Source organism: Heteronotia binoei, chromosome 3, assembly GCF_032191835.1.
Source record: "Heteronotia binoei isolate CCM8104 ecotype False Entrance Well chromosome 3, APGP_CSIRO_Hbin_v1, whole genome shotgun sequence".
Taxonomy (NCBI): Eukaryota; Metazoa; Chordata; class Lepidosauria; order Squamata; family Gekkonidae; genus Heteronotia; species Heteronotia binoei.
In genome coordinates, this window is record NC_083225.1 from 86838357 (window position 1) to 86851033 (window position 12677).

A 12677-nucleotide genomic window follows, 5' to 3' on the forward strand; every position below is an offset into this window, starting at 1 on the left:
AGCTCCCATGACATCTATTTTTGGTGGCCAAGAGAATTATGTTTGGCTACATAATGTTAATGTCAGAGTACTAACCCAAATCCCAGAGCCCAGAAAGAAATGCCTGCCCACAGACTGCGCACAGTTAGATTGGGTCTACTAAACTAACTCCAAGGACAGGATGAAAAGTGTGCATGTGCTTTCATAATATTATCCCAGAGTGTATCCAGGAAGAAATTTCTGCCAAGTCTACTACTGAGCTTGATCTTTTCCAGAAACAACTCTTTGAGAGGCCTGATTTGAGCTGCAACCACTTTTTCCTCTAATGGTATGGAAAAATATTTTCTTCATAGCACCTACTTTTTACACTGTGCCTGCAACAGCTGTAGTTCCAGCAATTACCATTTAAAGATGTCCATACTCAGCTCAATAGGGTGCTCGTTTTATAGTGAAAAACTACAAATGATATTTGATACAAGTTCTTGTGAAAGCTTATATCTGTGTATGTCATGTGCATGGGTGTGTACCAGACATAGCCTCAAAGAGAAGCAGGTGCAGATTTTTCAGCTGTTGAGCAAGCTGTGCTTCTACTGTCACTCCCCACCACCACACCCACACATCTTTTCTCCTCATCTAGAGCTTCCAACATGCTTGGTGAGAAAGATCTTTCCTCCTTAATGGAGGTTTAATATATGGAAATGGACAGCTGAAGCTTTTTTAGGCATGGAGATAAATAGTATCATCTGGTAAATAACAGCCCATTAAGCCTCTATTGAAAGGACAAAACATTTTTCTCCAGGCAGTTGGCAACCCTACACATATGGCCTCCAAATGGAAAATGGCCTTATCTTTATGCTTTGGGAAGGCTGTCCAATTTATTTTAATGTCCCCCACACCCAGCTTCCCCCATGTTTATCACCTTTGAGCTTTTCTTGGTTCTAATTTTAATGTTTCCCCAGACACACACATTATTTAAAATTTGAAATCTCTTCTGACAGGGAAGATTTTGTGACCAAAAAAGGGGCAGCCAATCAACCTGGTACAAATAAAGTGCCTATCAGCTATAAACTAGCAGAATGTGCCTCAGAAGAAGGTTGTTCATACGCCATATATGCGCTGAATGCATTTCCACAGGTTGCTGAATGTTCTTCTGTACACACTTTATATTTATTATCAGAGTTATATTTGAGAAGTTGTCAGATATGAATATGGGGATTTAACTGGTTTCATCAGCAATGACTGAATTTTCTTGATCCTTGCATACAAGTTGTGTAGATGTAACTTTTATTTGTGGCTACTTTCATCATATAAATGAATGGGCTTCCTGTTCTAGGAATGAATCAATTTGCCTATGAGTTGAGTCATTAACAGAGATTTTTGAAGGATATATCAAAACCTTTGAGGATCGAGATATAATGAAAGGCATTATTCATTCATCCTCACCACCACATTTAACCCAGATTTGCATAGAGAATATGGCATGCTATCATGAGACGGGTCAGGATCTGTGTCTTACAGTTTGCTTTACTACAGGTGGATAAAATGTAAAGACATCCCTTGGGAAACATTTCCCCAATCATAAGAAATCCATCTTCCATTTTTTTTAAAAATTAAATTTGTTAACCTTTTTAAGTGCAAGGGTGAGTTTATCTGCCTTGGTTGTCTGCCTTATCTCTAGAACTCACAATAATAGAGATCCAAGAGAAGGAGGGAGAATTTTGGAGAATGATCTTACAACTTTACATGTATTAAATTATTTGAAATATAATACAATCTTTTTTTAATTTTTATACATTTGCTGAAGTTTTTGCTAACCCTCTTATTATTTCTTACTATAATTGTTCTAAATTCTGTTTCTTACAGCACCACCTTAAACAGTGTTACATCCTTCCAAGCCCATTCACTTCAGTGGATTTAGAAGAGTGTATCTTGTTTTTCCCCCTAATCTCTTTTTTTTCAGCTTCTATGTACACTTACAGTGCAATCCTGAGCAGAGTTATACCCTTCTAAGTGACTTAAATCCATTCAAATAAATAGGCTTAGAAAGCTATAACTCTGGTCCTGGTGGTACTATGACTTTCACATGTTCATCACTTGAATCACCATTCTTTTTTTCTTTTTGGTGCCATCACAGGAGTCACGCATATTTTTGCAGCATTATTTTTGTTATGTTTATCTTTATTTTTCTGCTCCTTATCTCTCTTTTGTTTATTTTTCCTGTATTGTGTGTATGTAAAATGCCATCAAGTCATAAGCCAACTCATAGTGATACCAGCAAGGGGCCTTCAAGGCAAGTGAGAAGCACAGATGGTTTGCCATTGCCTTCCTCTGAAGAGTCTTTCTTGGTGCTCTCCCATTCAAGCACCTCAAGGTGCTTAGCGTTCAAAATCTGATGAGATCAGGCTACACCATGCTGCCTTCCCTCCCTTTCTCCTGCATTACCCTTCCTCATTTTCCTCACCATTTTGGCAGACTTTCATTTTTGCTAAAATAAAAGTCTTGGGAACGTCAAGGCCTTCACTGCAGTATTACGCTTTTTAATTTGTTTACATTATTTATGGTCACCATCTGCCTTTCTCACAGGGACTCAAGACGGATTACACACAGTGAGTCAGTACAGTCAACAAATGGGACATCCAATAAAAAATGTACTAGGACCGTAGCAGTCTGGAATCAACCAGAATCTAAAAGACAGAATTGAAACACAGTATAAGTATTAATACAACACATTAAGCTGCGATCCTCAACATGGGCACCATGTAGGGTGGCCAGACCGTCCCGGTCTCCCGGGACATTCCCGGTTCTGGCCACCCAATCCCGGCTCCCGGGCTGCCTATACCGGGACCATTAAAGGTCCCGGTTTAGCCAGCCCCGGAGGCGGTGGGCCGCGGGCGCCGGCGGGGAAGGCGGCGGTGGCGGAGGCCTCCCCGCGGCCTCCGCTGGTCCCTGGAGGCCCTCCAGAGTCTCTGGAGGGCCTCCAGGGACCAGCGGAGGCCGCGGGGAAGCCGCGGAGCACCCGGCGCTGGTCCCGGAAGGCCTTCCAGAGCCTCTGGAAGGCCTTCCGGGGCCAGCGCCGGCCAGCGAAGGCCTCCCCGCGGCCTCCGCTGGTCCCTGGAGACCCTCCAGAGTCTCTGGAGGGCCTCCAGGGACCAGCGGAGGCCGCGGGGAAGCCGCGGAGCACCCGGCGCTGGTCCCGGAAGGCCTTCCAGAGCCTCTGGAAGGCCTTCCGGGGCCAGCGCCGGCCAGCGAAGGCCTCCCCGCGGCCTCCGCTGGTCCCTGGAGGCCCTCCAGAGTCTCTGGAGGGCCTCCAGGGACCAGCGGAGGCCGCGGGGACGCCGCGGAGCACCCGGCGCTGGTCCCGGAAGGCCTTCCAGAGTCTCTGGAAGGCCTTCCGGGGCCAGCGCCGGCCAGCGAAGGCCTCCCCGCGGCCTCCGCTGGTCCCTGGAGGCCCTCCAGAGTCTCTGGAGGGCCTCCAGGCACCAGCGGAGGCCGCGGGGAAGCCGCGGAGCACCCGGCGCTGGTCTCGGAAGGCCTTCCAGAGCCTCTGGAAGGCCTTCCGGGACCAGCGCCGGCCAGCGAAGGCCTCCCCGCGGCCTCCGCTGGTCCCTGGAGGCCCTCCAGAGGCCGCGGAGCAGCCGGCGCTGGTCCCTGGAGGCCTCCAGAGGCCAGCGCCGGTAGCGGAGAGGCCCGGCGCTGGTCCCTGGAGGCGTCCAGAGGCCAGCGCCGGCAGCTCCCTCCCTCCCTCGCCGCGAGGCCGCCGCCGCAGGCCCGCAGGACTCGCCGCCGCCGCCGCTGGACTCTCCGCCGCCCTGGAATCAGGTAAGGGGGCCGAAAGCGCGGGGGGGCGGCCTTCCTTTCTTCCCTCCCTCCTCCCTCCCTCCCTCCCTCCCTCCCTCCCTTCCTTCCTTCCTTCCTTCCTTCCTTCCTTCCTTCCTTCCTTCCTTCCTTCCTTCCTTCCTTCCCTCCCTCCTCCCTTCCTTCCTTTCTTCCTTCCTTCCCTCCCTTCCTTCCTTCCCTCACTCCCTTCCCTTCCTTCCTTCCTTCCCTCCCTCCTCCCTTCCTTCCTTTCTTCCTTCCTTCCTTCCTTCCCTCCCTCCCTCCCCCCTTCCTTCCTTCCCTCCCTCCCCCTTCCTTCCTTCCTTCCTTCCTTCCTTCCTTCCTTCCTTCCTTCCTTCCTTCCTTCCTTCCTTCCTTCCTTCCTCCCTCCCTTCCTCCCTTCCTCCCTTCCCTTCCCTTCCCTTCCCTTCCCTCCCTCCTTATGTTCTTATGTGACACAGAGTGTTGGACTGGAGGGGCCACTGGCCTGATCCAACAGGGCTTCTCTTATGTTCTTATGTGACACAGAGTGTTGGACTGGAGGGGCCACTGGCCTGATGCAACAGGGCTTCTCTTATATTTTTATGTGACACAGAGTGTTGGACTGGAGGGGCCACTGGCCTGATCCAACAGGGCTTCTGTTATGTTCTTATGTGACGCAGAGTGTTAGACTGGATGGGCCACTGGCCTGATCCAACAGGGCTTCTCTTATGTTCTTATGTGACGCAGAGTGTTGGACTGGATGGGCCACTGGCCTGATCCAACAGGGCTTCTGTTATGTTCTTATGTGACGCAGAGTGTTGGACTGGATGGGCCACTGGCCTGATCCAACAGGGCTTCTCTTATGTTCTTATGTGACGCAGAGTGTTGGACTGGATGGGCCACTGGCCTGATCCAACAGGGCTTCTGTTATGTTCTTATGTGACGCAGAGTGTTGGACTGGATGGGCCACTGGCCTGATCCAACAGGGCTTCTCTTATGTTCTTATGTGACGCAGAGTGTTGGACTGGATGGGCCACTGGCCTGATCCAACAGGGCTTCTCTTATGTTCTTATGTGATGCAGAGTGTTGGACTGGATGGGCCACTGGCCTGATCCAACAGGGCTTCTGTTATGTTCTTATGTGACGCAGAGTGTTGGACTGGATGGGCCATTGGCCTGATCCAACATGGCTTCTCTTATGTTCTTATGTGACAATACTGACTTTGGTGGACCCAAGCACTGATTCAGTGTAAGGGAGCTTTGTGTTTGTGACTGGAGTGGACAATACTGACTTTGGTGGACCCAAGCACTGATTCAGTGTAAGGGAGCTTTGTGTTTGTGTCTTCTGGTGCAATTTTGTTCTCAGATCCTGTATTTACTTCATCAGTATATGGGATAAGGCACTTTCTCAACTGTGCTGCATAATGCAGCCTATTTATTTTGTCCTGTTTGCTCTGTTGGCTCTATCTGCGCCACCTTCATCACTTTCGGGGTGCGGATCCCCCAGTGGGGTGGTCTCCCGACTCCCTCCGCCGGCTGTTTCTGATAGCCCTGCGCCCCCTCTTTCATTTGATATGTGTCCCGTGCGGGTGCCACCCTCCCGCCGGGAGATGCCGCAAAATGAGCCCCCTTGAGGCTTATGGCGGCAGGGCTCGGGGGAAGCGAGCTAGACTGCTGTTCTTTTGAGGGGTTATAGAGTGTTTCGAGCCCGTCCCTGTGGCATCAGTCCCATCGTTGTAGGGCCCAGGGGGCCGGCGCAGCGGCCTGCTGAAGCAGCCTGTCGGTCACTTCCGGGTTCCTGTCCTGCATCTCGACCTGTGTTATTAGTGACAGGCTGCTTCGGCGGGCCGCTGCGCCGGCCCCCTGGGTCCCACAACGATGAGACCGATGCCACAGGGACGGGCTCGAAACACTCTATAACCCCTCAAAAGAACAGCAGTCTAGCTCGCTTCCCCCGAGCCCTGCCGCCATAAGCCTCAAGGGGGCTCATTTTGCGGCATCTCCCGGCGGGAGGGTGGCACCCGCACGGGACACATATCAAATGAAAGAGGGGGCGCAGGGCTATCAGAAACAGCCGGCGGAGGGAGTCGGGAGACCACCCCACTGGGGGATCCACACCCCGAAAGTGATGAAGGTGGCGCAGATAGAGCCAACAGAGCAAACAGGACAAAATAAATAGGCTGCATTATGCAGCACAGTTGAGAAAGTGCCTTATCCCATATACTGATGAAGTATATACAGGATTTGAGAACAAAATTGTTTCCGGCGGTGATATTTGGGGGATTTTTGGGGACGTCACAGGAAGTGCTGTGAAGTCACTTCCTGTTTCCGGCAGTGGCATTTGGGGGAAATGATGTCATTTGGGGGAAGTGATGTCAGAGGAAGTGATGTCACTTCCCGTTTCCGGCAGGTGACGCGGGGAAATGATGTCACAGGAAGTGGTGTCACTTCCTGCTTCCGGCGGTGGCATGACATCACCGGAAGTGACGTCACCGGAAGTGACGTCACTTCCTGTTTCCGGCGGCGCGCACGCTTCGCGCGCGCACACCCCTACCTTCCCCCCCCCCAGGTGTCCCTGGCTGGCCTTCAGACATTATGGTCACCCTAGCACCATGGCACCTGCCAACTTGTTGCACCAACTGTTTTCAGAAAGTGGGTGGAGCCAGGTAAGGCTCTTGTCCATCATGGCTTCTGATATGCCATTGGAGATGTAATTGGCTGTGCAGAGTAAAATAATGTTGCTTTGGTAGCAGCTGCCAACATTGTTGGTTTCATTCTCTGTCTAAAATAGGTAGCCAATGCACCATCTGTAGAAAGGGCATAACATGCATATTCCCATTTATCTCCTAATAATAGCCAAGCCACAACATTCTGCACCAGTTGGAATTTCCAAGTTGATTTTGAGCAGAGACCAATGTACAGTGCATTACAGTAGTTGTCCCAATGTTACTGTGGTGTGGCTACAGGTGACCAGGTCAGCCATATCAAGGTAAGGAGGTTAAGCTGAGTTTGTAGAAAGTGGTGCAGGGGTGGGTTTTTTGCAGCTGTATTAACTTGCTTCTCCAATAACAAGGTTGGATCCAGCATAAATCCAAGGGTCTTAACTGAGTCAGAAAGGGGCAGTTGAACTCCATCAAAAATTAGAATCCTTCAAGACCTCCACCTTCCAAACCTCTGTCTTTTCAGGATTTAGTTTGAATTTGTTCACTTTTAGCCAGTTAACCACAGCTGCCAGACAACTATTTAGGACCACTACCATATCACCAGGAGATTTGGATAAGGATATTAAGAACTGTGTTTCATCAACATATTGATGACAACCAACCACAAAACTGTGAATGATTTGACCCAAGGGTTTTATATAGTAATGTGAGGAGTATAGAATTGCACCCTATGAAACCATATAAGATAGATCCCACACCGATGACAACTAGTTTCCAGTAGCAACCCTTTAAATCCAATCCTTAAGCAATAATTTGAACCAGTTCAAAGCACATCCCCTGATTCCTTCTTCTGTCTCCAAGCATCTCAGCAAAATGGCATTATATACTGCACCAATGCTGCAGATAAACCTAATAAGAGCAACAGAGAGGTGTGGTCATTGTCTACATGCAGATGCAGGACATCAACTCAAGGTAACAGTACAATTTCTGTCCCATAGTCTGGCCTGAAGCCAGACTGAAAATGCTGTGGAGTAGATGTATTATCCAAAAAGAGTTGGAGTTGGTCCACTACTGGTCTTTCAGTCGGTTTGCCCAGAAAGGGTAAATTAGAGACAGGGTAAAAACTGGCCACACATTTTTCTGTAGGTGATTTTTTTAAAGTAGTTGACTGATAACAGCCTCTTTGGGGGGCCAAGGGAAGGTACCCCAAGTTAATGACTGATTTATAATTGATGCTATGTTTGTTGATGTGGTCCTTGTGTGATTTTAGCAGCCAGGAAGGACAAGAGTTCAGGGTACAAGTAGTGGCCTTCATAGATCCCAGGATCTTGACCACATCCATCACAGAAACTGTGTTAAAATGATCTTTGAATAGGTAGTGTATTAGACAGGTAGTGTATTAGACCTTTCTTTTGGCATACCTCTGTTACAGCTGATATCCAGATCCAGTTGTGTGTTTTTTTCTTGAGTCTAGAATCACATCTTCCTTGCCTTGTACTATACTTGTTAAAGAAAAAACTTCAATACAAGATTTCCAAGTGGTCTCCAGCAGAGGTTTCAGCACCAGTTTTAAAAACATAGTACAATTAAACAATTAACTTCTGCAGAATGCAGAACAACTAGAACCAATACAGAATCAAACTCCAAACATCAGATATGTGACAGCAGCCACACCCACTAGTAGGGGCGGTTATACCATTACAGTATCAGTTTCTGAATCCTTCCCTTTCATGCAAATCCTGGCTTCCTATGATAGAGGTGGAGAAAAGTTTGTCCACCCTGCCCACCCTCAGTCTCCTTCCTCCATCCTGAAACCATCTCTGGTTTTGGAGCATGTTGGATATTCTTAGAGAAAAATATTATTTAGCAAAGTTAGAAATTAGCAATGCAGAAAAGGATATGCAGAGAACATGTGTGTGTTTAAAAGAATATTATTGCTTTACTGGGGGGTGGGGGGTAGGCTCCCTCTGGGTGTCCTGCGCCCCCTGGGAAAGTGCATGCGCAATACATCGCCTCTCCTTTCCCGGTGTAGTGAACGCTGCGTGGTCACTGCCTGGCTATGCTGGCAGATGGTCACTGCAATGGCCTCTCCTACATTACTGCATCCGTGGCAACACCTTCTCGCTGGTCCCCCCCCCCCCATTTTCACAGAGTTTGCCACGTCATGGTGCGACCGAATGTCCGGCGGTATAACGGGATGGGCAGGCTGGGCTCACCAACCTCACCAGCCAAGAGAAGGAAAACTCTAACATCAAGCCCGAGCAGACAGAGCTCGTTAATGTAACATCTATCACCTGGAGGACTCACTGCCGGCGTCCCGGCTTACTGGGCCATGGCAGATGACTCCATGGTGAAAGGGTGGAGCCAGTACTGCACACACTGCACTTCACCTAAAAATTCCTCTGCGCAGGCCTAAAGGGTATCCACATCCACAACCCACAACATACCAAGTCCTGCAGCGATGGGCAAGGGGTGAAACAGCAGGTGGAAGATGCCACTGGAAGCCGCAGTCCCGATCCTGCATGTAGGCGGTTCAGGGTATTGGTCGCCTGATGCTGACCCGGATACGAAAGCATTTTTCAGCAGCACCCTGAACGACCAAGCAGCCTTATTTAGGGACAGCACTGCTTGCTCCGTATGGAGAGGGGCCTAGAAAAGGTGGCCTAAATAAAGCTCGTCTCCTCCCCCCCCCCAGTTGGCTAGCCGCGGTCAACGGGCATCCTTACTTGCGGTCGAAAAATAACAACAAAGAAAAGGCATGCACCTGCCTCACAAAGTGTGCAAAGACTAAAGCTTGCGTGTTGGAACATCAGAACCATGCTTGACACAGTAGACAGTGGTCGCCCTGAACGACGCTCTGCTCTAGTTGCCCACGAAGTTCTCAGGTTGAATATCAACATAGCAGCTCTCAGTGAGGTCCGTTTCCCTGAGGAAGGTAGTCTTCAAAAACACGGTGCTGGCTATACCCTCTACTGGTCAGGTAAGTCAAAGGCTGAGAGCCGCCTTTCTGGCGTTGGCTTCATGGTCAGGAATTCCATTGCCTTTAAAATCGAAAACCTGCCAACAGGTCACTCAGATCGCATCATGTCTATGCGCCTCCCACTTCAAAACAAGCAGCATGCAACACTCTTTAGTGTGTATGCCCCAGCCCTTCAAGCAGATTCTGCAGAAAAGAACAAGTTCTATGCTGATCTATACTACCTCGTACGGAAGACCCTTACAGAGGACAAGGTGATCATCCTTGGCGACTTCAATGCCAGAGTAGGTAAAGACTCGGAAGCCTGGAAAGGAGTACTTGGCAAACACGGCATTGGCAACTGCAATGATAACGGGCGCCTCCTGCTAGAATTCTGCACGGAGCATCAGCTCACCATTACCAACACTATCTTCCAGCAGAAGAACAGTTTGAAGACAACCTGGATGCACCCACGGTCCAAGCATTGGCACCTTATTGACTACATTCTGGTGCACCAGAGAGACCTTCGAGATGTCTTACACATCCAAGTAATACTCAGTGCAGAATGTCATACGGATCATCGCCTTGTACACTGCAATCTCCGTCTTCACTTTAAATCTACACCCAGGAAAGGCGGTATCCCCCGGAGGAAGTTTCAGGTTGGCAGCCTTCAGTCAGCCAAAGTTAAAGCTGCTTTCCAGGCAAAACTCCAGACAAGAATTGAGGACCCCAGTTGCCTCACAGATCCTTCAAAACTACCAACCTGTTGGCCTCTGAAGAAGTCCTCGGGTTCTCCACAAGGAAGAACAAGGACTGGTTTGACGAGAACAATCAAGAGATCCAAGAATTACTGGCGAAAAAGAGATCTGACTACCAAGCACATCTTGCTCAGCCCTCCTGTCCCGGGAAAAAAGCAACCTTTCGCGCTGTATGTAGCAACCTCCAGGCAAGCTTCGAGACATTCAGAACGAGTGGTGGACCAAGTTTGCAGAGAGAACCCAGCTGTGTGCAGACACTGGTGATTTAAGAGGGTTCTACGAAGCCCTGAAGGCAGTATATGGTCCATCATATCAGGCTCAGAGTCCCTTGCGTAGTGCAGACGGCCAAGTGCTCCTCACAGACAAGGCATCCATACTGAACCGGTGGTCGGAGTATTTTCAGGTTCTCTTCAGTGCCAACCGTGTAGTTCAAGATTCAGCAATCCACCTCACCCCACTTCAACCAGTGAAAACAGAGTTGGATGAGATCCCCACCCTAGAAGAGGCTGTTAAAGCCATCAAGCAACTGAAAAGTGGCAAGGCAGTGGGAGTTGATGGAATCCCACCAGAGATCTGGAAGCATGGGGGCATAGTACTACATAGCACACTTCACAAAGTACTTGTCACCTGCTGGGAACAAGGCAAACTACCACAGGACTTTCACGATGCAATCATCATTACTCTACATAAGAACAAAGGGGAAAAGTCAGATTGCTCCAACTACCGGGGGATAACCCTGCTCTCCATCGCAGGCAAAATCCTTGCTAGAATACTCCTGAACAGACTGGTGCCCACCATTGCAGAAGAACTTCTCCCAGAGAGCCAGTGTGGCTTCAGAGCTAACAAGAGCACCACCGACATGATATTTGTTCTCAGGCAGCTTCAAGAGAAATGCAGGAAACAGAACAAGGGTCTATATGTGACTTTTGTCGACCTTACCAAAGCTTTTGATACCATTAGCAGGAACGGCCTGTGGCAAATCTTGGAACGTTTAGGATGTCCCCCAAGGTTCCTCAGTATGGTCATCCAGCTACATGAAGACCAGCGAGGCCAAGTTAGACACTGCAACGACCTCTCGGAGCCCTTCCCAATAGGCACAGGTGTAAAGCAAGGCTGTGTTCTTGCGCCAACTCTCTTTACGATCTTCTTTAGCATGATGCTTCAAAGAGCCGCAGTAGATTTAGATGACGACGATGGTGTCTACATCCGCTATCGCACTGATGGCAGCCTGTTCAACCTGAGGCGACTAAAGGCCCACTCCAAGACAATGGAAAAACTTATCCGAGAGCTACTGTTTGCTGATGATGCTGCACTTGTCTCCCACTCGGTATCAGCTCTGCAGCATATGACGTCCTGCTTTGCAAAGGCTGCCAAGCTATTTGGCCTAGAAGTTAGTATGAAGAAGACAGAAGTTCTCCACCAGCCTGTACCCCAGGAAGATTATCACCCTCCTTTCATCACTGTGGGTGAATCAGTTTTGAAGACAGTCCAGCAGTTCAGCTACCTGGGGTGCATCATCTCCTCAGACGCCAAGATCGACAAGGAGATTGACAATAGACTGGCAAAGGCAAACCGTGCATTTGGCCGACTGCATAAAAGGGTGTGGAGCAACAAGCATCTGAAAAAAGGCACAAAGATCAATGTTTTCAAAGCGGTTGTGATGACAACCCTCATCTTCGGCTCCGAATCGTGGGTTTTATACCGTCATCACCTGCGACTCCTTGAGCGCTTTCATCAGCGCTGCCTTTGCACCATCCTCAACATCCACTGGAGTGACTTTGTGACCAACACTGAAGTCCTCAAGTGGGCGGAGGTTACAAGCATCGAGGCATTGCTGTTGAAGACGCAGCTGCTCTGGGCAGGGCATATCTCCAGGATGGAAAACCACCGCCTTCCCAAGATTGCCCTGTATGGTGAACTTTCCACCGGCCATCGAAATAGAGGGGCACCAAAGAAGAGGTACAAGGACTCCTTGAAGAAATCCCTTGGTACCTGTTGCATTAACCATCACCAGTGGTCTGACCTAACCTCAGATCGCAAAGCATGGAGGCACACCATCCACCAGGCTGTTTCTTCCTTTGAGAACGCACGCATAGCTGGTCTTGAGGACAAAAGGAGATTGAGGAAGAATCGTACTGCTACAGCACCAACCCCAAATCAGACTTTTCCCTGCAGCCACTGTGGCCAGACCTGCCTGTCCCGCATTGGTCTTGTCAGCCACCAGTGAGCCTGCAGAAGACGTGGACTACTGCACCTTTCTTAAATCTTCGTTCGCGAAGTCAAGCCGAGATTGCTTTACTTAAAACTATAAGGGAAGGATAAATTGGGAAGAAAATAACAGACACTAACTTCCTACATCTTTACAGTTAGAAAACAAAGCTAGAAATGGCTTCTCATCTCCATAATTAGACAAAGGGAGGAGGAGGAACCATTAAATGCAGAATAGCCAATGCATTGATTTCCAGTCACAACACTTAATTGCAGGTCATTGAACTAAGACCTCCTACAGACTTTTGCGGGCTTT